The sequence below is a fragment of the Sipha flava genome, unplaced genomic scaffold, assembly GCF_003268045.1.
Source record: "Sipha flava isolate LNK unplaced genomic scaffold, YSA_version1 0_pilon_pilon, whole genome shotgun sequence".
Lineage (NCBI taxonomy): Eukaryota > Metazoa > Arthropoda > Insecta > Hemiptera > Aphididae > Sipha > Sipha flava.
The window spans coordinates 198,624-223,571 of NW_020271713.1; the positions used below are offsets into that span (position 1 = coordinate 198,624).

The 24,948-nt window shown below is 31.9% G+C and overlaps 1 pseudogene; it reads right to left on the reverse strand.

Annotated features, from left to right (window-relative positions):
• Positions 1-11,683: 11,683 nt before the first annotated feature.
• LOC112692817 lies at positions 11,684-13,146 on the reverse strand (annotated as a pseudogene).
• Between the last annotated feature and the right edge of the window lie 11,802 nt (positions 13,147-24,948).

Below are 24,948 nucleotides of genomic sequence, written 5' to 3' on the forward strand. Positions count from 1 at the left end.
ATAACTAATCATTCTAAATCGGTATAATCTATTCACAAATTAAATTTATTCGACTGCACAAAAAATAACTTACGTTTATAAATAATTGCCGGTGAAAAATAATCAGGTACCTATGATGCAACTTTTGCGTTCATGAACTATGATGTGAACAATATCATAAACGGGCTCAAAATAAAATCGTACAACTCGATCAAGTCGATATTCGTCTATGTTATTAATGTTATTAAATTAATTATATCAAGTAATAATAATAATAGAATATAAATGGTATATTATTGTTAATATTTCATCTCGCCAATTTCGGGGCAAAAATAAATATCAACACTAAAAATAAATTAGCAACACCGCCGATCAAGACAATGCACGTCGAGACCATTGCATTAAACGTGTTAAATATTTTTAATTAAATAATACAGTTAATTTTTAGTAATATTACTACCAAGAAAAAGCTTTTGGCACCCCAGTGCTCATGGCGCCAGATGCACACGCACTTCTCGCACCCCCCTAGGCACGGCCTTGAGTATGAATAAAATTTACTCATACATTATATGTTGTATTTCATGAACTTTGATTTGCACAATTATAGATCCTACTCATATCGAATCAACCTCATCGACGGTACAACAAAAGATTCCCATTTTCACTTATCTTCTTTTTCTATGAGTTCCTATCCGTTTCAGATGTTGGAAATCATATCGGCACTGTCCTTGTCAAGTGATATCCGAAAAAAAACTTTCCATAAGATGATAATTATATCTGAACCATAATTTACACCGTTATTTTCTTGTTTTTAAACATCGTATCGTTGTTGTGTTAAAAAAATTATAACACTATAACACCGATAATCAACCAATTATGACAGTATAATACATATGGAATTTTTCGTACGATAGGAAAAAAAATAAATGCAAGCGCATCACAAGTTGTGATTCACAACCATTACCCGTACGGTTTTTGTGATGTCACAGAACGCACTAAGCTATGTATAATATATACGTGTTTCACTGATTTCATCGGACACGGCGGCGGCGGCGGCGGCGGCGGTAATATGTTCATCGCAATATCGTAAATTTGTCGTCGTACAATGTGTTATAGAATATAGATTAATAAACACCGCAGTCAGATCGCAATCTGCGATTTGTTTCGAATTTATACCGTTCACCTGTCGACCGCCGCCGCAGCGTTACCCACCTCGTTTGTCGAGTTTTTTATATAAAATTTTTTATCGTATTACACGCGCGTTATCGCGATCGTTTCGAAGAAAAATTAGCCCAGCGCATGTTATGCGCGCGTACACATGTGCGTAATATATAACGTTCGCATTAGTAAAAATGCAATTCAAACGATTTCGAGCTCACGATTCGGCACGAACTGTACTCGCACGCGCGTACGGTACAAGTCATGGTATACTGTCTGGAATTCAATTTACCACTTTAAAAATAATTTACAGTCTTAACGTAATAATAAAATAGCGTATGTTTATGCCTGATCGTTTTATTATAAATTTTATATTTCTTTTTTAATGCGCACCACATCAGTACGGCTTCTGGTTGTAATGAATGTTTTTCATGGTTTTTTTTTTTTTTACGCATTAATTTTTTACACCAACAACAACCCGAACACGGGCGCCGGACGTTTACGATATAGTGATTATGACACCAGCTGATTTTTACATTATTATTATTATTATTATTATTATTATTACAATTATTTTATAACCAGTAAATTGCTTTTTTTCCATAGGCAATTTCCGAAAACAGAAAAAAACCGTTTAATATTAACATCTGCCGACAATAGTGATCGCAATATTAGGATTTTCGTCCGGCGACGCGACCGAGCACGCGTCATTATTATTTTCAACACTTCCGTAAGATCACCTTTTTCTCGAAAATCACACCGGATGGTTCGTCGTTAAAACACTCGTGTAATACCTACAACAAATTATAGGTGTAACTAGATATAATTAAACACATACATATTTTCACATACCGAAGAATAAAAATTATTTCATCAAGTAAAAACGTATGATATGCAGATTATTTATGAGCGAAAATATATGAGCCACGAGGTATTTTGTTCTTATTATTGTGTCAATATTGTTCCAAATTAGATTTATAAGCACTGTTTCTATACAACTACAGGTATGGTCCATGATATTTACAATACGAACTAGAAATTTTGTTTTTACGATTAAGCGTCAATTATTAGGTTTTTAACCACGAGGTACTCAGTCAGTATTAAAATTTATAATCCTAAAAATAACAAATGTATTTCCAACACCTCCACTTATATAGGCTTCAATTCGTGTTATAGTCTTTTGTTTACAATCCACACACAGTCGCTTTGGAAATTTCAATATTATTGATTAACATTTATTAAATGTTAATGTCTATTTTACAACCAATGAATTTATTTCAAAAAACCACCTATAACAAATCAAATCGACTCCAGAAATAAAAATAAAAATGGAAGGAGCCACAGATAACGACTAAATAAATTACCATTTTGACTTTCAAATGATGGTTTCAAAGAGGTTCTTACACTGCTACAACAGCATAACTATTCGGCTATAGCTTTATAAGTTACTGTGATGCGTCTTCTTTGGTTTTCCACGGTCGAAATAACTATGTATATATTATGCACAGCACAGCAGTATCCCGATAATATTCTAAATCACAGTTACAATAACTGTCACGATATTATTACCAAACAGATTTCAGATTGTTATTACCATTATTAACACTTAACAGATTATATAATAGTAAGGCATTTATTTATACGTTCAGTGCGTTCTACCAGAATTTATCGATCCGAAGTAATGGTGTGTAATGTAGTTTCCGCCACATATATAACTAACCTTACCGTTTTAAATTATTTTAGTTTTTGAAATAAATTATATGTCTAGCTAATAAAATAAGTGTTAATAATAGCAATAGGTACGGTTATAATTAATATGTATATAATACATGTTTAAGACGAGTTAATAATTAATCAACTAACTTAAAATTCAGTCTTAAACAATATTTATGTTATAAATCTAGACAAACGTGTAATGTTATATTCACCTGCTACCTGCAACTGATATATGACATCAACGCTAATTATTACCTGTTTTGCATGTTCGAATGAATTATAGTAACGAAAAAACGTATGTTCATTGTAGTTAGTGCTTGATTTATCGAGTCAATTGAACGAAAAAACACCATCGTACACCGAAAAACGAAATATATATTTAAAAATTAAATTAATGTCCTTAGGATATAGGTAATAATAAAAAAAAAAATTAAATTACACTGATTGATTTCGTAATCGATCTTGGAACACCGTGCGTTTTCCGGTATTTTCAATTGTATTCATATTTCAAATCTTGGTACTGCTCAGACTTATTGAATAATCACTTAGTAGTCATCATATATAATACTTTGATTTATTTTAATTTACTTTTATTTAATTGTCAATAGTAATTGACAATTCTATTTATTAATTTCTATACATGTTTAAATCAAGTATGCGATTAATTGTATTTATCGTTCATTGATTTCTAATTTATTGTACAACTAGAACATTGCATGCGTATATCCTTTTGTGAAACCATGTTAAAATTTGCGATTTCAAAGGTTAGGTTAGGTTAGTTATATATAATATATAACTAAATAGATTAAATCACGTGCATTTACACATCATATTAGTCAGGAGTAAACACCATGTTTAGTAGTATTTTGCATATTCATATATTGCATTACGTAGCCGTACAATATTATTACAGTTAAAATGGTGTACTTTTCTCTCAATACTTCAATATAATTGAGTTAAAGAGTTCGATGTAATTTGTATAAAATATTTGAAGTTCAATAATTTCAATTAATTTTTGATTATATTAATAGTTTATACAAATTAAAAACAATTGATGGATAATACAATTTCAAAATCGAGACATAACCAATATTTTTGACCATTTGTTGTAAAATTCATATTATGATAGTATACTGTTAGACCGTGTGTATTTTTTTTGTACGAAATTAACTGGTTAAGAAATCAAAACACTTATCCGTACCGATGTGATTATCACGCCTTCAACTCGCCTTTATTTTATATTTGTTTTTTTTTTTCAACACAATTTGTTGTAAAGCAAAGCACTAATAGTGACAGTAAATTAAACTGTGAAGTCTACACTGTTAACAATACTGTACCGATGTATCATTGGTTCCCGTATTATTATTATTATTATTATTATTATTATTATTATTACTATTTTTTTGCATCTAAGGGTTATTTTGTAACATGATACGAACGAATAAAGGTGTATATAAAGGGGTTGTAGGGTTACCTAGGTAACAGAAACATGGTTTATTCTCGTGCTCGGGATCGATGAAGCCGAAAAAAAATACACAATCATATTTTTCGTTAACAAGTATCCAGATGAATGAACCGAATTAAAAAATTACCTTTCCTTTTTTTGTTTAATCAAATGAACTTCGATGGTACTTCCAAGTTCCAATAGAGTGGAAACACTACAAACAATGAAATTAAATGCTTGTTGGGTGGCACTGGAAGAAGGTAAATATTTTTTTTTCTTACACCTGCTCCTACTATTTTTTTTTTCTAAAAAAAAACTCAAGATATCTATAAATTCCTATATAATTTTTATATGAATACATAAAGTAGTATTTATATACTTATCTACGGCATCTGTACAACAAGAATATCGGACGTCATTATTTTATCGATTTTAGAATTCATTCGTATCAAATAATATTAAATGAGACCAGTAATGGGTTATATAATTTAACAATATGTACACAATATATAATATATATATATATATATATATACTATGTATGTATAGTATAAATACACGATTATGAAATATAAAAGTAATAGTTTATAATTATTGAAAAACATATACGTATAGCGAAGTATGATGTAATACTATTTTAAGATGCATTCGATTGTAAGAAAGTCTTATAGTTTTTTTCAAATTTTAGATTTTAGTTAATTTTCGTTACACATACTGTTGCGATACATTTTTCTTTCTTAATTAATCTGAACTAATACCTTTGCATCATACATATTATGTATTTCTATAAAGAGTATTATTGTTACATTAGCACACATTAGGTGTTGCATGGGTAAAGTGAAATCTGGCTACGACCCATCCCGCGAAAAGTGTCTTACTCATAGGCGTAACTCAAAATAAGTGAAAATATGAACAACGACAGCTTGCAAGCATGAAACTAAATAATAAACGTAAAAAGTTCCACGGTTTGAGCGAATCAATTTAGTTTAATAATATTATTAAATTATTGTTATCATTACTATGTATTATTGTGATTAATATTATTCGATTGATTTTGTTTCGCAATCTTGGCTCACACACAAAAATATTCACACACGCCAATATTGTCTGAGTATTTGGCACACCTACTCGTACATCTGAATGTTGCGTTGACCGTAAATATCTGTCGATAATTATTATGAAAAACAGATAATGTAATATATAACAATACTCATAAATAAATAGGTATTCATCACATTGTAACGATCGTAACATCATAATTAGCTTATACGCATAGTATGTCAATATGTGTATTAGCTGATTAGGCACTACGTCCTCCTTTAGTCTCCTTTACCAAATGGCTTCTGACCAATATCGAATAAATATAAAAAACGATTTTTTGGCCACGATGACCGCCGGTGTAGCTAAACACTATATTTTTTTTCTATATAGAAATCCATACTAGCAAGTTAAATTATGTATTAAACTTTAATAATTATCTGAATCAATCAACATTTATTTGTAATATTAAGATTCTTTTTCTCCATGCTCCCGAGCTACGGTTGAATATATTCAAAGTGACTAGAAAACCTTTTCTGAATATCCTACATTCAAATGGTTACCCCCCCTGTCCACGTTACATTTTTACCGCATAAGTTTGTGATAGTTCGAATTTTTTGAAGCATGTGAAATTTAATGTAAATTATTAAATAAGATTTAGTTAAAAATACGTTACGCCACTGGTAGTGCAAATGTACAAAGTCATTGAGTCTTTATATAATAATATATTATGAAATCAGCAACTGCAATAATTCACTGGTACACACTCAAACTATTTGTCGATACATTTTCGTGTGCAATAGAATATCTTTTTTCGTAGTACTTTCGTTATAACTAGTATACCAATGTTTTATTTAGTTGGAAACGATTATATGGGGTTGTCTCAAAAACTTTTTTGGTCTGATAACTATTATTATTATTATTTCTTAGCTCATAACCCGAATATCAGTTCTTAAGCATACAATTATTTACTTGCAGGTATTGGTGGTTAACTGATGTATAATAATGTTCCGCCAATAATGGAATATCTTACATTGAACTCGAAAAATAATTAACTAATGTTGAATCTTAAATGCCAAAAATCGTCATAAATTTTCAATGAATCGTTGCGTATAAAAGTCAAACACTGTTTAAATTAACGGATTAAACGTTCCTAAATCGTTTAGATGACATTTTCAAAAAATGTTGTCCTCATGTGTAGATACTCCTGCTGTTCCGAAATGTAAGTTTTTAGCCGTAACTATTAAGTATTTATTCGGTTTCGACGAAAAAAAAAATCTGATACGAGTGTATAGTGGTTGGTAAAATATAGTATAATTTTATATATACATATATATGTGTACGCATATATTATGTGTATACAAGTACAAATAAACGATTCTCGTTTACATCATATTGTTAATTCAGAGGTCGATAAATATCCTTGTTCCTTAATATACCGTGGCCACATTATTTGAATCACATTACACGTATACACGGTTATTTTACGAGACAAAATGAATATTTATGGACCGATCACTACCGGATAGTATAATATACCGTTTAAGGATTAACCACATTCAAACGGTTTTAAACGAGGCGTTTAAATAATAATCGTATAGGTACATATATGTATATGTACACGAAAAACACATGATCCCGATATTTTACATCAATTTTAAAAATTAAAATCATCCAGAACATATTACACATTCTATACGTAATACAACATAAAGCAAGGTGTTTTCCTCCTCTTTCCATCACACCCATCGCTAAAACATCAGTTTTGTTTTAGCACGTATTTCTCAGCATGTCGTCGTACATCAGGACGGTAAAATAAGTCCTCGTGCGCGCTTAAATTGCGCGTTACTGCCACGGAACGAACGAAGATAGCTGCTCGTAGGCGGGATAAATAGGGTAGGGGGAGAGAAAAATGATTTCGCTATAAAAACAGATTTATTTGACAACCGGGACCGACTCATTCGTAGCCCAGGGGTGGTCCGGTCTTAAACATAATACGTTTATAAATTATACACACACGTATGATATTTACATTGTGGAGGCCTGACCGAAGATATGATTTACAATTTTTACACCTATATGTATACTCGTTTGTGCGTCGCTGCGGCGGACATGCAATGTAAAATATAATGATATTAATTTATATACACATAAGTATATACGTGTACGAATGTACAAAGTGTTAGTATCGAATACTCATTAATAGTATAATTAAAGGCAGGTTTACTGTATATTATTCGCGTGTTGTAAATTGTACCAAAAGTAGTGGTGTTAAACATTGTTTATTGTAACGTTGTAACTAGACTTAGAGATTTTATATACATTTTTTTTTTTTTTTTGAAAGATTAATAAAACAGCAGGGTCAGACAGTACTTTTCATGGTTTAAGGAATCTAAACCCTAAATTTTATTTTGCATATATTGCGAATTTTAGAATTTCAAATTTTTGGAGCATATCTTAACAGTATGTAAATTTTAAGTATTATTAAAGATAAAATTTACATACTGTTAAGATATGCTCCAAAAATTTGTTATTAAAAGTATTATTATTAAAGTGTTATTAAAGACTTCATATTATATCGTTATTACTTATAAATCTTATTGGATGCTACGTATTTATTTTTTTGTTTCCCTGAAGATTTAACAAACGATAATCTAGTATTTTTTAAGTACGTGTAACTTTCACCCGTCGATGTAGAACGAAGCTTTTAAAAATATAAAATTTGGATTTCAAATAACCGACACAGATTTACGTTTGAAAATATAAGAAAATGTCTTATAGTACAGTGTAATTTTTGAGGTAGAAAAATTAATGAACAATTTAAATAATTTAAATTTATTGTAAACTTATTATTTTGATTTATATTTTAGGACCACAGACAGGGTCTGTTGAATTACAACGGGCCATCGTTTTTATCAACTATCTATAATAATAGATAGTTATAATAATAATATATGAAAACAATTGTACAGCATATCTAATTTTATATTGATTTACCAGAGAATTATTTGGTGACATGTAATAAAACAGTCGCGGCAGTAGCGGATTATGTGGAGTATATGGTGGTACTGATGTCGGAGGTAGAAAGAGGAGAATAAGGAGGAGAAGTATGTAGAGAAGTGGAGGTGAAATGGTCCAATTTATATTCTACTAACATGGTATAGAATATTTGCTTTATACCATTATAGTTTAAAATAGTTTAAAACTAGCCATCTCGCTAAAGTCAATAAAACACAAACGAAACACTATTAAGTACTTTCAGAGTAATGTTTACCGGCTGCAGTTAAATAGGCTTAGGTCATAAATATAAATTCGATTTTTCAAAGAAATATTAATTACACTTTTTACACACGTCTGTAGTGCTTATACTGCATTGGAGTATGTTATTTTTCATGTACCTACTTTAATATATACCTATTGTCGTAACTATAGTTTGATTTCGTTTTTTGTATTTATTGTTAACATTTTAAACGTAGGTACTAACTCGACAATAAACGAATACTTTTGTACAGATTTCATGATGTTTTAACACAAAATATTTTATATGTAAATTTACTTATCTACAATATATCACATCCTATAATCTATCGATGTGTCTGGTTGTAGTGGTTCGACAGAGAAAATGCGGTATACATTTGAAACGATATTTTAAACCGTTTATTGTGAACAGAACACACAAGAAGTATCGTACGTATAACTAGTGCTCGAATTGGGGGGGGGGACACGGACGGAATCCGTTTTCATTTTTCCATAGATTTCAGCGTCCCCCTTCATTTAATTAAGCGAGGAACGTTAAAAACGAGTCCACCCTGGGGATGTTTACTTTTTAACGGTGTATTTAGGTTTTGTTATCGTTTATTTCTATTTTCTATAGCAAACTGCAAAGTAATGGTTATTTTTTCCCAGAAAATGGTTATCTTTGACGACAATCACGGACTAAGATAATAATCATGGCTAAATAACTATATAATTTTGAAGTGATTTTGGTTGTATAGTCGTATAGATGTTTCTACTTTCTACTTTTAACAACCTTTTGAGAACTTTTTGTTTAATTTTCCACAAATTGACAAGATAAACACAACAAAATGGATTGAATCGTGGGTTAAGAAAGGTAAATGAACAAGAGAGGAAAAAAATTTTCCTAAAAGGATAAAAATTACTAAAGAAAATGCATACAAGCCATTGTGGAATTTAATTAAAGAATAATATTTATTTTTGTAATTAATATTATTATTTCGTTATAAAATAATGTTATAGTAATTAGCAAATAAATATTATACAATAGTAATACCTTTATAGTGCTATATTATATGTACAGGGGGCGCAACGGGTTACTTTCAATTTATCAGCTATAAAACGGTGTTTTTTTGAACACTGCGTCCGTTCTCAATTTTTTCCAACTCGAGCACTGCGTATAACACAACATATTACTCTTCTAATTCAATATTTTCTAAAACCTACCGCTTTCAGAGACTTCTCTCTCACTAGCATCACAACTCTTCAAGAATTTTTACTGCCACCGATACCTCCTTCCACTTTTACCGATTTTACACTTTTCCTCCCCAATTTGGTATCCCTAGTTTTTTTAAGTCCTGTTTCCTTCCACCTATCCATCGCTTCTTTGGACGTCCTCTTGGTATTTTCCTTGAGGGGTTCTTTTCTACCACCGGTTTAAGCAGTGCCGTAAAAATTAGGTGTGCTAGGTGTGCAATACACACGGGCCTCTGGTTCTAAAAGGCCTCCCAAAGCAAAAGTAGTAGAATATAGTCTGTTTTAAAATATATCCAGCCAATATAGGTATTCGTTGCCTATTTATAGTTTTATTATCGGTAATGTTGCTATTATCAACTATAGTCACTTTTTGAGGGTCTCAAATTTATTGACGTACAAGTTATACAAATTATGAAAATAACATTATAAAGTATAACAACATTAATTGTGGAATATTAGTCATTGTTATTACGAGATACCTATTTAAAATAATTATTGTATAGGATCTATACTATAGATAATAGATTCAAATCTATGTGGGTTTCGTCTGGAAAACTGAATTAAGATTTTCATTATTTATTTGATTTTTCGTTATACTTATTTATAGAGGAGGTTTTAAAAATTAAAATATGCTGTAAACTTCATTACATTACATTTCAATACATTTATATAATTTATTTTTTCGATCGACTCCGTGAATCCGTCAAATCTGATTATGATGGCGGGATAATGCGTTTCACATTAAATGCATGGATATTTTAGGTGCTTTGATATATTTTTCCTGATTTTTTTTTTTTTTTTGTGGGGGTAGGGATAATCAAGATATTAATACTTACCTTGTCTGGTTATGTTAATATTTGCATTATAATTTATATAGTAGCCGATTTTTATGCAGAATTTCGTGGCTACTATTAAATTAATAGATATTTATTTGTATAGTTGGAAACGAACAAATAAACTCTGTTATAAAGTAATTTGTGTAAAAGGTATTCATAATCCATCAATACTCTGTTGAGACAACATCGAGTTCCTCACAAGTTCGAATTGAAGTTTCATTCATAACATACCGAATGCATAATACTGTCAAACATATTATGCAATCATACATGGTAATATGCTTAGTCAGTGACGGTGCTAGAGTTTGCGAGGCCCTGGGCAAAATAAATGTTGGGTCTTATAATTAATATTAATAAAATATTTTAAGTTCAGTTAAATCAGAACCGCGGGGCCGTGGGCAACTGTCCCTATTTCCCACCCCCTCGCGCCGTCCCTGTGCTTAGCAATATTCAATATTTTAATATTTATAAATGTTTATTTCAATGCGTACCACGAATTAAGATATGCCGTACATTTTAAGTTATAGTCTTGATCTAAGATATTTTAAATCGTGATCATAGCATAGATTAATAATTCTACTAATAACATTACTCTATTATGGTTTACAGACGCGCCTGCGCCATGAGGCGAACGCTATACGCTAATAGTGTTGTTGTTCGCAAGATGACTTTTTCGGTTTAAACTTCTCCTTCCGCAAGCCACGTAATGGTCCGGCGCGTACTCATCCTGGAGCGGTCACGCGCACTACAGGAACCGGTGGCCAGCGCAAACCCACCAGAAACGGACATTTGAATCCATAGATAAGCTGTTAAATATCTCTGTAAACGAAACTGGTTATAAATTCATTTTTTTTTTTTGAGATTTAAGGCTTGAACAAGTCTAAAAAATACTAATGAATGTAGTTTCAGTAATCGGAATAAATAATTTTCTGAGCCACAAAATTATTATTAAATACCAGAAAAGTAATAATTATTATGAATACTAATGATTCAGTAGCCAATTCTTCATTATTAACATGTGCTATACCACCAATTTCACAATACCCATAAACTTTGCCACTCTTATCGGGCCAAAAACTATCTCTAATTGACAAAGCATCATTATTAAAGCAACATCTTTTACATGTGAAAATTTAAAATTTAAAATTTTCAGTTTTAGTTTTAAATATTCTATGACTTCATATAAAATACCAGAATTACAGTTTCTACTTGCCAACCATCTGCGAATTCTTGATGGATCAAGAAGTGTACTTCATTGTCTTATGAAGTCATAGGCACCAGGGGAATAAAAATGTAAAGTTAATCAAAATTCACGAATTTCTTCAGAGTATGATCTATATAAGTTCTTAGATTTTGAGAATTAGAAATTTCATTTGAGAACAAAGTGAAGGGGAGTGAAGACTGAAATTGGTTTTTTAAAATACTCTCTACTGCCTCTTCAATTAAATTGTTGTCTTTTAATAAGCGTAATATATACTGTTTATTACTTACTCTTTTATCTCTTCTGTTGAGTTTTTTGTTGGAGAATTTTTTTATCCCGACGTAAATTATTTAAAGCGTTATTGCTATCATTGCTACTTAATTTGGTTTGCACACTGAAATCAAAAAAATGTTTTATGTAAGGAATGAGATCCATCACTAGTGCTAGGTGTCATTAAATTCTCAGATGTATCCTGAATAGAAAAAAAAAACATACTAAAATATCACTATTGAATCTAAAATATAATAATTAAACTACTACATACCATATTATATTTAAATTATTTTAATTAAAATGAATATATTAAATTGTTAATTAAAAGTATTGTAATTTAAAGTATTAATTGTAAATTATAATGAAAAACATTTATTTGTTTCAAATTCTAAAACACCATTTCAATTTAGTTTATAGTTCAATGAGTATCAAACCAACAACCCTACCAGGTTTCATAAAAAAATAATAAATGGAAATAAAAATAGTAGAAGTTTCAGTTTAAACTGCAAAGTGATATTAAATTGTTGTAAATACAAAATTCAAGGTGTATGAGAAAATCAAAAATAATCTTACTTGAATTTTAACAGATCTTAGAAGAATTCTTCTCTTTTACTTTTAGTATCAAGTGATCTGGAAAATGAAATATAGTTGGTACAGCACATTTTTTTTTAAAACCAATTTTCCACTAACAATTGCTTTATTATAGTCACTTTCAATAAAATGTGAGCTACATAAATATGAATTTGAAGACAGTTTGAAATCTTTACGCCTCACCGCATGAACTCATTTTTTAAGCGTTTTTTTTGTCATTAAGAGGAAACTTTAGACATTAAAAATATAGGTAGTTAAGTTACACATACTATGAATCCAAGTTTTAATTAAAATCAATGAAAAATCACATTAGTAAGTATAATATTCTCAAATAATTTAAATACTAACTTGTGAAATATTAAATCTTTACGAGTGTCACTTGAATTTGTACAAATAAATCCGCTACAGTAGTTAACCATAATAACAGATTAACTCCTTAAACCTAGAGTAAATACTATTAAAAGAAAATAAAATAAATTAATAATAATAATATATAAGTAATAAATTTAAAACAAAAACTTTTAAAAAAATATAAGACTGCTGAACATAATAAATAAGAATAGATAGAATAAATGATTTAATAAGAAACCAAATATAATATCGTTAAAAACAGAAAAAACAACACCTTAATCTGTTCGTTGTCTCAGCCTAACACGGTCGCTCTGTTTTATTTACATTGATCTTATTGGCAGTAAGCGTTCTAGTTATCATTCAGTTCAATGGACGTGACGTGCGTTAGGCTCCGTATCGGTTCCACAATCATTCCGAATGCGCTCGCGGGAACAACCCGTTGGGCGTTGAACGGTCACGCGGGCCCGGGGATCAACCGCACGGTAGAGATGAGGCACATGGCCGTACCTAGGATCGAATCGACCGGCCCGAGTACGGCGCGCCGATCTCACCGGGAGCGGTCGCGCTCCTGTCGGCATCCGGTGGTCGTCGGAAGCACCCGCGCGCCAGTATTTCTATAATTTTTATGTTTCCTTTCAACTTTTCCTTTTCAAACTCGACTTTCTTCGTTTCAAGTTTAATTTTCTTTGAACTTTCCATATAGCTTGATATTGTATTAGCTATTCCTGTAGCAGCGGAAGTTAAAGTCACAATCTTCAATACCGTTTGAATGACATTGTTGGTAAAAAAATAAAAACTTTTTAAAAACTTCAAATGCTGAAATAATATACGAATTTGTGAATTTCAAATTGGTTTTTATGTGAAAAAAAATATTTAAACAATATATATTATTATTATTAACATTATTATTTGTTTTTTGCATATTGCGTTTGGCTAACCATACTGTTGATTTTAATATAAAATTTTGTCAATTTTTATTACCATCATTCGATTAGCAAATATTGTTCAACGAAACGTCGAGTTATTGTTCAATAATATTTTATGGTGATTAATAATGCATTATAAATCATACATTTATAACCAATAGTTAGTGCGTAAAAAAATACGACCTATCATCGCTTCAAATTAAGTTATTCGATTGATTTCAAAAGTTTTTGATAAAGAGGAGTGGGGGAGTACAAACATTTTAAAATTTAAGTATTGTAAACATATTTTTTAAAAGAAACAGACTTTTAGCGGATACCTAAAATTGAAATACCTTCTTTAACAGGGGCTGAGAGGGATTTATGAGCTTAGATAAATGGGAGGGGGCATTTATCTAAGCTCCTCGATGACAACATTTTAACACTACTGATGAATAGGGGCAAATTCAAAATTAGTTTGCACCTGGGCCTCAAAATCTTAGTTATGACACTAGGTTTAACCCTTTCCAGACTAAGTACTAATGATGATAAAAATGTAATTTTTTTTTTGCACTATACTGATTATTTATTTTTTTAATGAATTTTAAAACTCAAAAAATTTTAATTTTTTTATTTTATTTATAGTTTTTAAGTACTGGGACAAATAAGTCCCATTGGTCTTCTAAGCGTTGGACTTAAAAGTCCCATTGGTCTGTTACGGCAAATTAATTTGATTGATTTCAATGGAAATATTAATTGAAATTAATTATTTTTTAATTCTTATATTAATTTAAAAATAATAACAATTTCAAATTTAATTTTTAATATTTTATTTGTTTGTTATCATATTTTATTTAAATTAAAAAATAATAGATCTAAAATATAAATGGTCAATTTTTTTTTTTTAATGACATTGAAATTTATACAATTTGAAGTAAAATATTCTTATACATAAGTGGGTACCTCTAATTGGTTACACTCTAATGGTAAAGAAATACTTTTTTTTTGTTGTACTCCGAGTCTGACCTCCTCACCACGTTCCCAAACCATTTGATTCTTTCTGCTATCGCGAAGTTGATTATCCTTGGAACTTCTACCAATTCTTGAATCTCTTTGTTCCGTTTTCTGTACCAGCATCCCAGTTCATTGTCATATACTGGACCGCAAATGATTCTCAGTATTTTTTTTTTCGAACGACATAAGTTATTGTTCTATTCTGCTTGATAATTTTACCGCATCCAGAGATAATCTATTAAAATCAATAAATACGAACAATTGGATAATCGTGTGTTTAATAGGCAAATATACCAATAACAATGATCATTTATAGAAAAACGTGAACCTGTTATACGTGCCGCGGTACTTGTGGGTGTCACAACTATGGCGTGTGTATATCAAAGCGATTCAGAATTCCTCAACGCGTTATATATGTTTTATACGCATTGAATTAATTAAAATTAATATTGAATAAACTATTTTGTTGTTGTAATAAAGTAAAAATATCGGGAAAATAAAAATCGTGAGTAACTAAAGATGCCTCCGATGCACGCAGACATAAACAAAATAAAAAAAAAAAAACCGATAAACTACTGAACAAACAGTTAAAATAATAATAATAAAATGGGTAATAATGTATGAATAACGCACGCAACTTAAAAATACAATTACCAGCGTTTTGATTTGTTGACCGGTGCGCGGGTTCGTTGTGATTTATTTGTGTGGACCGGCGTTTTATACGTAATAATATATAATGTACCTACGTTTAGTTACATGTATACGCGCGCTCGCGACTACCATTGGGAGGTCTACGCCCGAAAGACGGGCCGTGGCAATATAATTTTCAATTCTCGACTTGTTCCATTGTCAAACTTAACAGCACGACCGGCCATTACGGTGTTGATTTATGCGATAATTGTCCGTTTATAGTTTTTCCGGGGTGTGCTTAATAATCGCTTTTAACGCCGATTCACGCCGAACTCTTCAGTTAAAAGAATAATACGAAAAAAAACGTATAATTATAATAACGATAATCGCAATCGAAACAAACACGCGGCGTGATAAAAACGTATTAATAACAATTTTTAATGTCGGTCTTGTCAAACGTTATAGTATACTATATTGAAAACACACCTATTGTTTATAATACGTATAAATGAATAACGATGCGTGCACTGAATACTATTTTTTGGTACAACGTAGTCTATGGTTAGATAATGGCCGATTGCAATATGTATAAAATGTGATATAAAATATAAACGAAAAACAAAAAAATGTTTTTAAATCAAAACCCTTATTTCTCCGGTGCTAAGTTCACAACAATAGTTGTCTGTCACTAAGCAATCCGTCAAGTGTAAAAGCTTTTTACTAATTTTTTTTTTTTTATTGCAATCCGTAGCAATATATATAGTATAACATATTATGTTTTTTAAACTTATTTATTTATCTACATATATACGAGTTGTAACACGAGTTTTTTCAGATAACTATATTTTTTATTAAATGTTCAAACACTACAAATATTGGTATTGTTTTATTCATGACAATTTAATGAATTTTTAAGGTTTGACGTTCCAACAACATTTTAGAGGCTGTTAAACGCAAGTTATCAAATGAACAAGTCTAGTAATAATAATGCTTATAGTTTAATTTCGATTATATTCTATTAATTTTTAACTTTTCACGATTTCCTGCCGTTTTCAAGATGAAATCGATTTCAATGTAGACTGATCTTTTTTCGACTTAGTAAATTCTCAGCGCATGTCGTATACTTTCCCCGTGTGTGATAATAATACGTAATTAATATAATGCCTATTTGGATGAAAATAGTTGAAGCTCATATATTAACCAAAAATGATAATATAGTCATGTATTAATCATGTCAAGTAAATTTTTGTTTGGTCAAAATGTAATGTCAAAAGATCTAGACATTAATATGAAAGGTTTTTGGATATTGATGATAAATGGGAAATAAGAGGATTACGGTGCTTTTGTATGAAATCTTTTGTAGTAATATTTGCTTATTGTTCGACAGTTTCGAATTGTATTGATTCGTGACATTCCGATACACTGTCACACGAGCAACATACAAGTAATACTTTGTATTTAATGTTGACGGGCTTTAACCACAGGAATATATTATTATACAACTCTCACGGTTTTTCAGTAGAAACACATTTCTTCGATCGCGTTTAACCGGAAATGATATGCGATTATGATATTATGGTTTTAGTTTAAACCTTTTTAACCCGTTGTGTATTTGAGGAAACTTTGTAACATTTCGCAGTCAAGTACATCCGGTTATAGTTATAGTCCACTCGACCAAATTTGTTATTCGATCGTACGACGTGTATTGACGATTACTTACAACCCGACCGCAGTGCAAATTATGCACGTAATTCTCTCGGATGTGCGTTTTACCAAAAGGACGGGAGAAGTAAATGTGAGATTCCCGGAATCCGATGTACACGCGATGCGTATTATATTAACACAGCGATTTCATGTATGTAAGCTGACGTGTAAATGGCCTAAACCGGGTCCGCACTGCACCGGTCCAAATACCTACCACGAATTCTTTATTCACCACAAATATCAAACCTTGATTACGTATTATATCTCCACATTACGTAGGGGCAGATTCACGGGAGCGACGCGGCGATCGCCCCCCATTCTTTTGGAATTTTAAATTGCTCGAATTACGATCAAGTCTTAATTTTACATATCACTCTGTACCACACTATTACGGTGGCTTCGGTAACGTGTAATGAACTCCATACACGAATACGTACGTATACATATATGACGAATTGTGTGTAACCCTAATAAATGTAACCACCCCAACCGCGGACGGAGACAATTATCTTACACGGCAGCACGGTTTGCAGCTGAACCAGCTGAACGCGGACTTGGTCGTAGCAATTATTTCACGAGCACACGGTATATTTTATTATAAAATATCGGATCACGGCGCGTGCGAACGGTCGTCTCTCGGAAAAACGTAGTACCTATTATGTGTAGTAATAATAATAATAATAATAATAATAATAACAACCCGTGACGACGTGGGCGAGGGGAACCCGTTGTCGTACTGCGATACGCTGCAGCACGTGGCCCTTGCGATGCGTCCGCACGGATTACGCGCGGGAAGCGTAATGTTATAAAAGAGAGGCACAGGTCACCCCGGCGCACGTGTCGCGGTCGGCGGACGGGCGATCTCTCTCGAATGGACCATCTCAGGTGTAATAATACGATTCGGTAATGGAATCGGGACGCGGCCGCGCGCGCGCGCGTGCACACCGATGACAATGCCAGTGCACTTATGTATAAAATAATAATACATTCACCTCTGTGCGCAGTGCTGTTACAGCGCAATAACCTAAATAATCTAAGTAGTAGTCACATGTGAACACTATGTGTGTGTGTGTGTGTGTGTGTGTGTGTGTAGGGAACATAATATGTACTTTATATGTGTACGAATATGAACGTCGAAGATTCCGTACGTGTGCGTTTATACACGTATGATATGACGTGTAGGACGAAGGTACGCGTTATTGATACACACATCTGTACAACTGTATCGCGTCTGTATCGGATGATACACATACGTTATTTTGAACAGCAATATATATATATATATATTTTACGTACACACACACACTCACGCGTGTTCGACAATAAACTTCCGATGAGGTCACTGAAAGTCGGTAGAGATTTTGTGCAGCGGAACATCGGACAGCACGCGTCGCGTACGAGTGGACAGAAAAAGGCCGAGAAAATATAATACAATAGTTGTTGTTTCATAAATTTTCGACGCGCATAACGTTTTTCGAACATTTAGCATTTTTCGCAGGGAAAACGGATGGTAGTGTAGATTTTGTACTTTCAAACTACAATCATTAGGTTGGACTGTTAAAAAATTATGTGATTTATGTTTATATTGCATGTGTTTGGAATCTATAAGACTTCTTATTATTAAAAAATAATTATTTCGTGCCTTTAATTATACTTCAGCGCTGCTACAAAAATAAAACCAACACATCTAATTAGTGATCGCTAATCACAAAATAATAATACAATAAAACAATACAATAACAAAATTGATTTTTTAATTGTATTGGCGTAAAACGAAAATGACAACGAAGTGTGTTGGGGATATACAAATATTTTGAACTACTGAAACGCCTTAAATCGTATTACTAACAAATTGTATTACAAATAACGAATTATTACTATGATTAAAATGGCGAGTTTAATTATTATATTATATTATTATATAACCTAACCTATTTAATCGGTAAAAAGAAATAAACCATTTGTGTTTTAGAATATAAGTTCGCGTCTTTGGTAGTTTGATAAGTTTGCTACAGTTTTCCACGTCTTACTTTTGTACAGGGCCGTAGCAAGGGAGAGATGCCTAAGCCTCTTAACCTTCCTGGGAGGGCGCAAAAATGAAAAATTTGCATTTTATGTTAAAAATTAAAACTGACAATGTTGTATATTTTATTTAAAAAACTTCAACGTCCTTTGCATAAATTGAAATAATTCTTGAAAATAACATCTAATAATAATAATATTATTAAATTAAAAATACAAAAGGGTGCATTTTGAAGTTTCGCTCCAAGTGCAATATTTAGTTGGTACGGCACTTCTTCGGTAACTTAGTTTCTCTAGCTCTTAGTAACTCTCATTTACCACGTCTATCCGATTTATAACATGTACTCCATCTTGATCTTCCTCTTCCAATATGGTGTTCTATGTCTTCTTCTGTGATGCTTTTTGTTGCAATCGTGACGCAGTAAACTTCTAACTTTTATGCTCTCAGAGATTTCGTTTTTCTTCTATTCTCTATAATACTTGTTCATATATCATTATTTAAATCTATTGAATCTTAACCATTTTTCAATAAGACCGCACTTTAAAGGCCTTTATATATTTATTTTCTCTTCTATTGGTCTGATTTTCGCAGCCATATGAGACGTCGCTCCATACATATACTTTCAGGAACCTTGTTCTTAACTTATAATATCACACCGTTTGTGATGAATAAATAATTTTTATCCTGAAAAGCCCGTTTTGTTTTTAAAATTAGTAGTCCTGCTTTACTTTAGCCATTTTCTATCGTGTTATCTCGAGATAAGAATCCTTAATGGTTATTAAAGTATCGTACCCTTGTTCTACATAAACGCTATCTATTTTTACGTTAATCTGAATAGGGTTTATTGTGCGGTACACCACACACTTTGCTTGTACTTAGTATGAGATAAAATAATAACAGTCGATAAGTCCAGTAATCTTGAGATCTCGCTAATCGGACGAATGCGGTGTACAAACATGGTATTTGCAATACTTAAAAAAAAAAAAAAAAAAGAAAAAAGAAACCCTGTAAAACCGGCAAGCGTGGAAAACGATGGAAAACGGTATGTCGATGTGCGTACATTTCGTGCATAGATCTGTGTCGACTGTACGTACGCATACCGGGTGGACGGGACGCGGGCGGATGAAAAACTGCGGTGGCGAAAAACGTCGAAAAGATCCGCGCGCGCGTTCGTCCGGGTACGGTGCGGTTGCGTTGCGGCGTCGCGGGAACGGTAATTGATTTTGTTACTCTTGCACGCGACCGTACGCGCGCCCGGGTCTTATCATCATTATATGGCCCAAGGGACGTTTGTGTAATTCGAAACTGTGCGGTAACGCAAACACGACTTATATGTATAAATATGTATATATGTGTGTGTGTGCAGGAAAAACGCGTTGACTCTTTACTTTTAAGGTTCTCGCGGGGCATAGAGGGAGCAAGTGGGAAAGAGAGAAAAACCGTTGCTGTTATTAAAAGCTGTCGCCCACCGCAGCGACCGTCATCTCCTTATAATACCGTTGCGCGTCGCCGCCTTCCTCGTTCGCACCGCTCTTACCAGAACATTTTCGTCAAAACGCATTATTGTTATTATTATTACATAACGCCCTAGCACGCGCGCGCAATCGCAAACGGTCCGCGATCAGGTTGGGCGCACATGTATGACGTGTATTATATCGTTATACGTTGACGTATTCGACGGAGGAGTACACGGTTTCGGTAACATTTTCGATTTTTTTTTTTTTTCGACAACACCCATGTATAAACTTCCTTATGAACATTATTTCAGAGAAGAAAACTATTTCAAATAAAAATCCGGAAACACCTGATTAAAATTTAACTTTGACATCTTCGAATCGCTGCGCAGTAAACGTGTACAGTATCGGTTTACGGTATCACTTTTCAATCGAGATTTTGGAATACAATTCGACGCCTTCAGCATTGGCGGATTTAGGCCCTCCTCACACGGGGATACTCAAAATAAACTGCAATCGTATATGTACTAGGAGACTGGGTGACTAGGCAACTACAGTCGCCGGTTATCTTCACACGCAGTATACTAAATTTTTGTTTCTAGTTTTTTAAACTAGTGTCGCCCTACTATTTCGACAGTACAGTTCAGTTTTTCGTATTATATGTGTACATTGATATTTATACAGTAAATAAATTAAAATAAATACATTTTTTATAATGTCTAGTAGTGATTCGAGTAGCGATGAAGAAATTATTCTTTATCATTACTATAAATATAGAATTATATTGATTATTATTATTATTGTAGAATATGCAATATTTATGCAACTATAAAGAAATATACAATTAATATGCATTTTCATTGAAATATGCAAAAATACGCAAAAAAAAAATTAACCAAATAATCTATACATTATTAAACGTCAACATTTATAATTAAAATTATTATTCTAGGTGAATTGAAGAAGAATATGCATTTGTATATAAATCCGGGCCCTAATCATAATAATATATTAAAATATACATTAAAATATATATTAAATTTATAATTAATTAATAATTATAAATAATATATTCTTTATAGCCATGTGCTCAGAACCAATTATTATAATATTATTTTATTATACATATTATTATTATTATTATTGTGATAATACTCAAATATTCTCGACCTTATCTATGAGCTTAACTTCTGAGGCTACTTCAATCCAAGCTTTTTCCGTTATATTTCTTTTGGAAATATTTCTTTATTTATATTATAAATGTTATATTTCTTTTAAGGTATAATTATATAGCTCGGGATAGTTTTCTATTTGTTGCACAAATTTTATATTAAAATTTTGATCCATGTTATATTATTTTATTATGTACGAAATAAAAAAAATACCAAAAACAAATAAAAAATTACCAAACAACACGATCAACCAAAATAGCGAGGAGACCGGCATGTCTAGTCGCCAGTTGACTAGAAAACTGACTCGTCAGTTTATCAGTCGCGGCGACTTTAGTAGCGCCGTCTGAATGACGCCATTCAAACACACATGAGCAGTTGCCTAGTCGCTTAGTCTCCTAGTACTTAGGCGATTGCAGTTTCTTTTGAGTATCCCCGTGTGAGGAGGACCTTAAGGTAAAAAGCCCAGTCCACGTACATTACTCAGGAGTGGCACCGTTCCGATTTCTTTTTAATAAATATATTTAGTTAAATAGCTTTAATCGTAGTTATACAAATGATAACTAGCAATAAATTTTATTTTATGTCAATTTTAATTCATAGTCAAAATTGTAACAATATCACACTAATAAAAAAATATTCATGCCGAAAAAAAAAGCACGAAACGATAAATAAAATAATATATACTAATATGTTTTAAAAGATCTTTGAGCTTATTACATATTTATCGTTCTACAATCTATAGATTCTTTACTCAAGTGATTTTGACTGTTGTTCATGTGGAAAATTTAATTAAATAAAAAAAAAAACAGCGTATAAACATTTTTTATGTACACAGAAAAACACACATACTCTCAATGATAATCACTGCTCTTAGTATTCTTTACGTTCGCGTCTATCATATAATCATACCCATATGGTAATATTTCAATTTTACGTGCCCGATAGTAATTTATACATTTAAACTGACAATATAATAATTGATTGTGGCAAGTTTATTTTGATAAACGACGAAAATCAATGGAACCGTCGCGTCTTTGGTAAAACATGATCATCATTTCATTAGGGTCGATTATAGAAAGTCAATACGGCATTTGTTTATCATCGGGTACATAATATTTCCATTCGAATACAAAAATATTTACTAATTATTAGACGGGAAAAAAAATTCAAAACGTAATGTGTGCTTGTTTGTAAAACACAATAAACACGTGTACTCGGTTAGTGTGTACACGCGTGGCAGTGAGGCGCTGTTATATTATATCTTCAACGTTTTTAATACGCTTCGATACTTATTATTAACCTTTATGAGAAACCGTGGAACGTGATTATCAAATATAACATAAATATACATGTATGTACATGTTACATTATACACACAAACACTTTGGAGAATAGAACAGAAAATAATATACACAAGAGCGCGGCGCGCGCGCGCACAGCGGAGCCGAAATACACGCAGAGACAACCCGCGGCCAAAACGAACCCAGTCATTAAAATAAATCAACAATGATCACTATTATAATTATACGCCTGTACAACGTTTTATCACATTATTTAAATGTAATAAAATACCGTCGTGTCTGTCATAAGTGTGGGCACAATAAAATTTAATAGATTAACAAGTTAAGGAAAACTAGTTCTCCTCCGGGGGTTTATTTTGAAGCAACGCACGCGGGTTCGTACGTATACAGTATATAAATACTCGTATTCGTGTACTCGCGTTATGCGTTATTTTTTTCTCGTTCTCTCTTTCCCCCCCCCCCCCCCCCCCCCCCCCCCCCCCCGTTCGACTTTTTTTTCATCCTCGGTGTTTAAATCGTTGGTAGCCGCCACACATGCCTCGGATACGAGATCTCGTCGTACGTCATTCTACATTCACGTACAACACGTCGAATAGATACACACAATATATTATAATATGGATACTTGTATGGCAGCGATAGCGATAACCCAATATTAGTGTGTAACTGTAATAATTATTGTTTTTTCACAATACGTTTACGATCCGTATTGCAGAATAGGTTATCGATGCGCGCAGATGGAATGCATGATAACAAATGTGATAATTTAGAACGGACACGGGAGTACGACGAAATGATCAACCAAAACTGGTACCTTAAACTAGTGGAGTACCTAACCCAGGGATTAAAGTGTGTGTGAAGGGGATGCAAGAGAACCCTATTCGTTCGCAGCGCTCAAGAAATGACCCTTTTACCTAAGCTTTTCCAAATTTTTCACTGGTCTGCACAGCTATATTGGATCTGCATTAAAAATTAATAATTTGTTATAAATGTATAATAAATTATAAAAAAAATCTGTTTTTTTCGTCGGCGGTCACGCATTATAAATAATGGTTCCGAAAAAAAGGTTGTAAAACCTACACATATCAATTATAATTATTTATTATACATTTATTCTTAAAATTAATATATTTTATTTCCATAGTTTAAGACATTGTAAGCTATACTTAAAACTTGTTAATCTAAATGAAATTGAAAATTGTACGAACTTGATGACTATTAATTATAATTATTTGTATACTTAGTGTTTGTGTGAATTCATCCAAAACCCTCTATCACAAATTTTAGCTTATCAAAAGGTTGCAAATATTACAAACTCATTTTATATTATATTATCTTAAGTATATACTCTAATTTTCTATAGATATATAAATATTATTATTAGATATATATATTTAATTATTAGTATTTTGGAAAATTACTGGAAATAGTTTAAACGGTATAGGCATCATAGTACCACTACGTTTTTTGGCTAATTCAAGCCCTGTATACACCCACCTAATACCACACATAACGCCTCGTGGTGCGTATACTTTAGTAGGTATTTAGCATACACGAAAGAATAACTACGATTATGATTTCGATTTATCAGAACACGAGCGCGCGCAATTAATGTCGATATGATCTAGGTACGTAAAACACACACACACACACACACACACACACACACA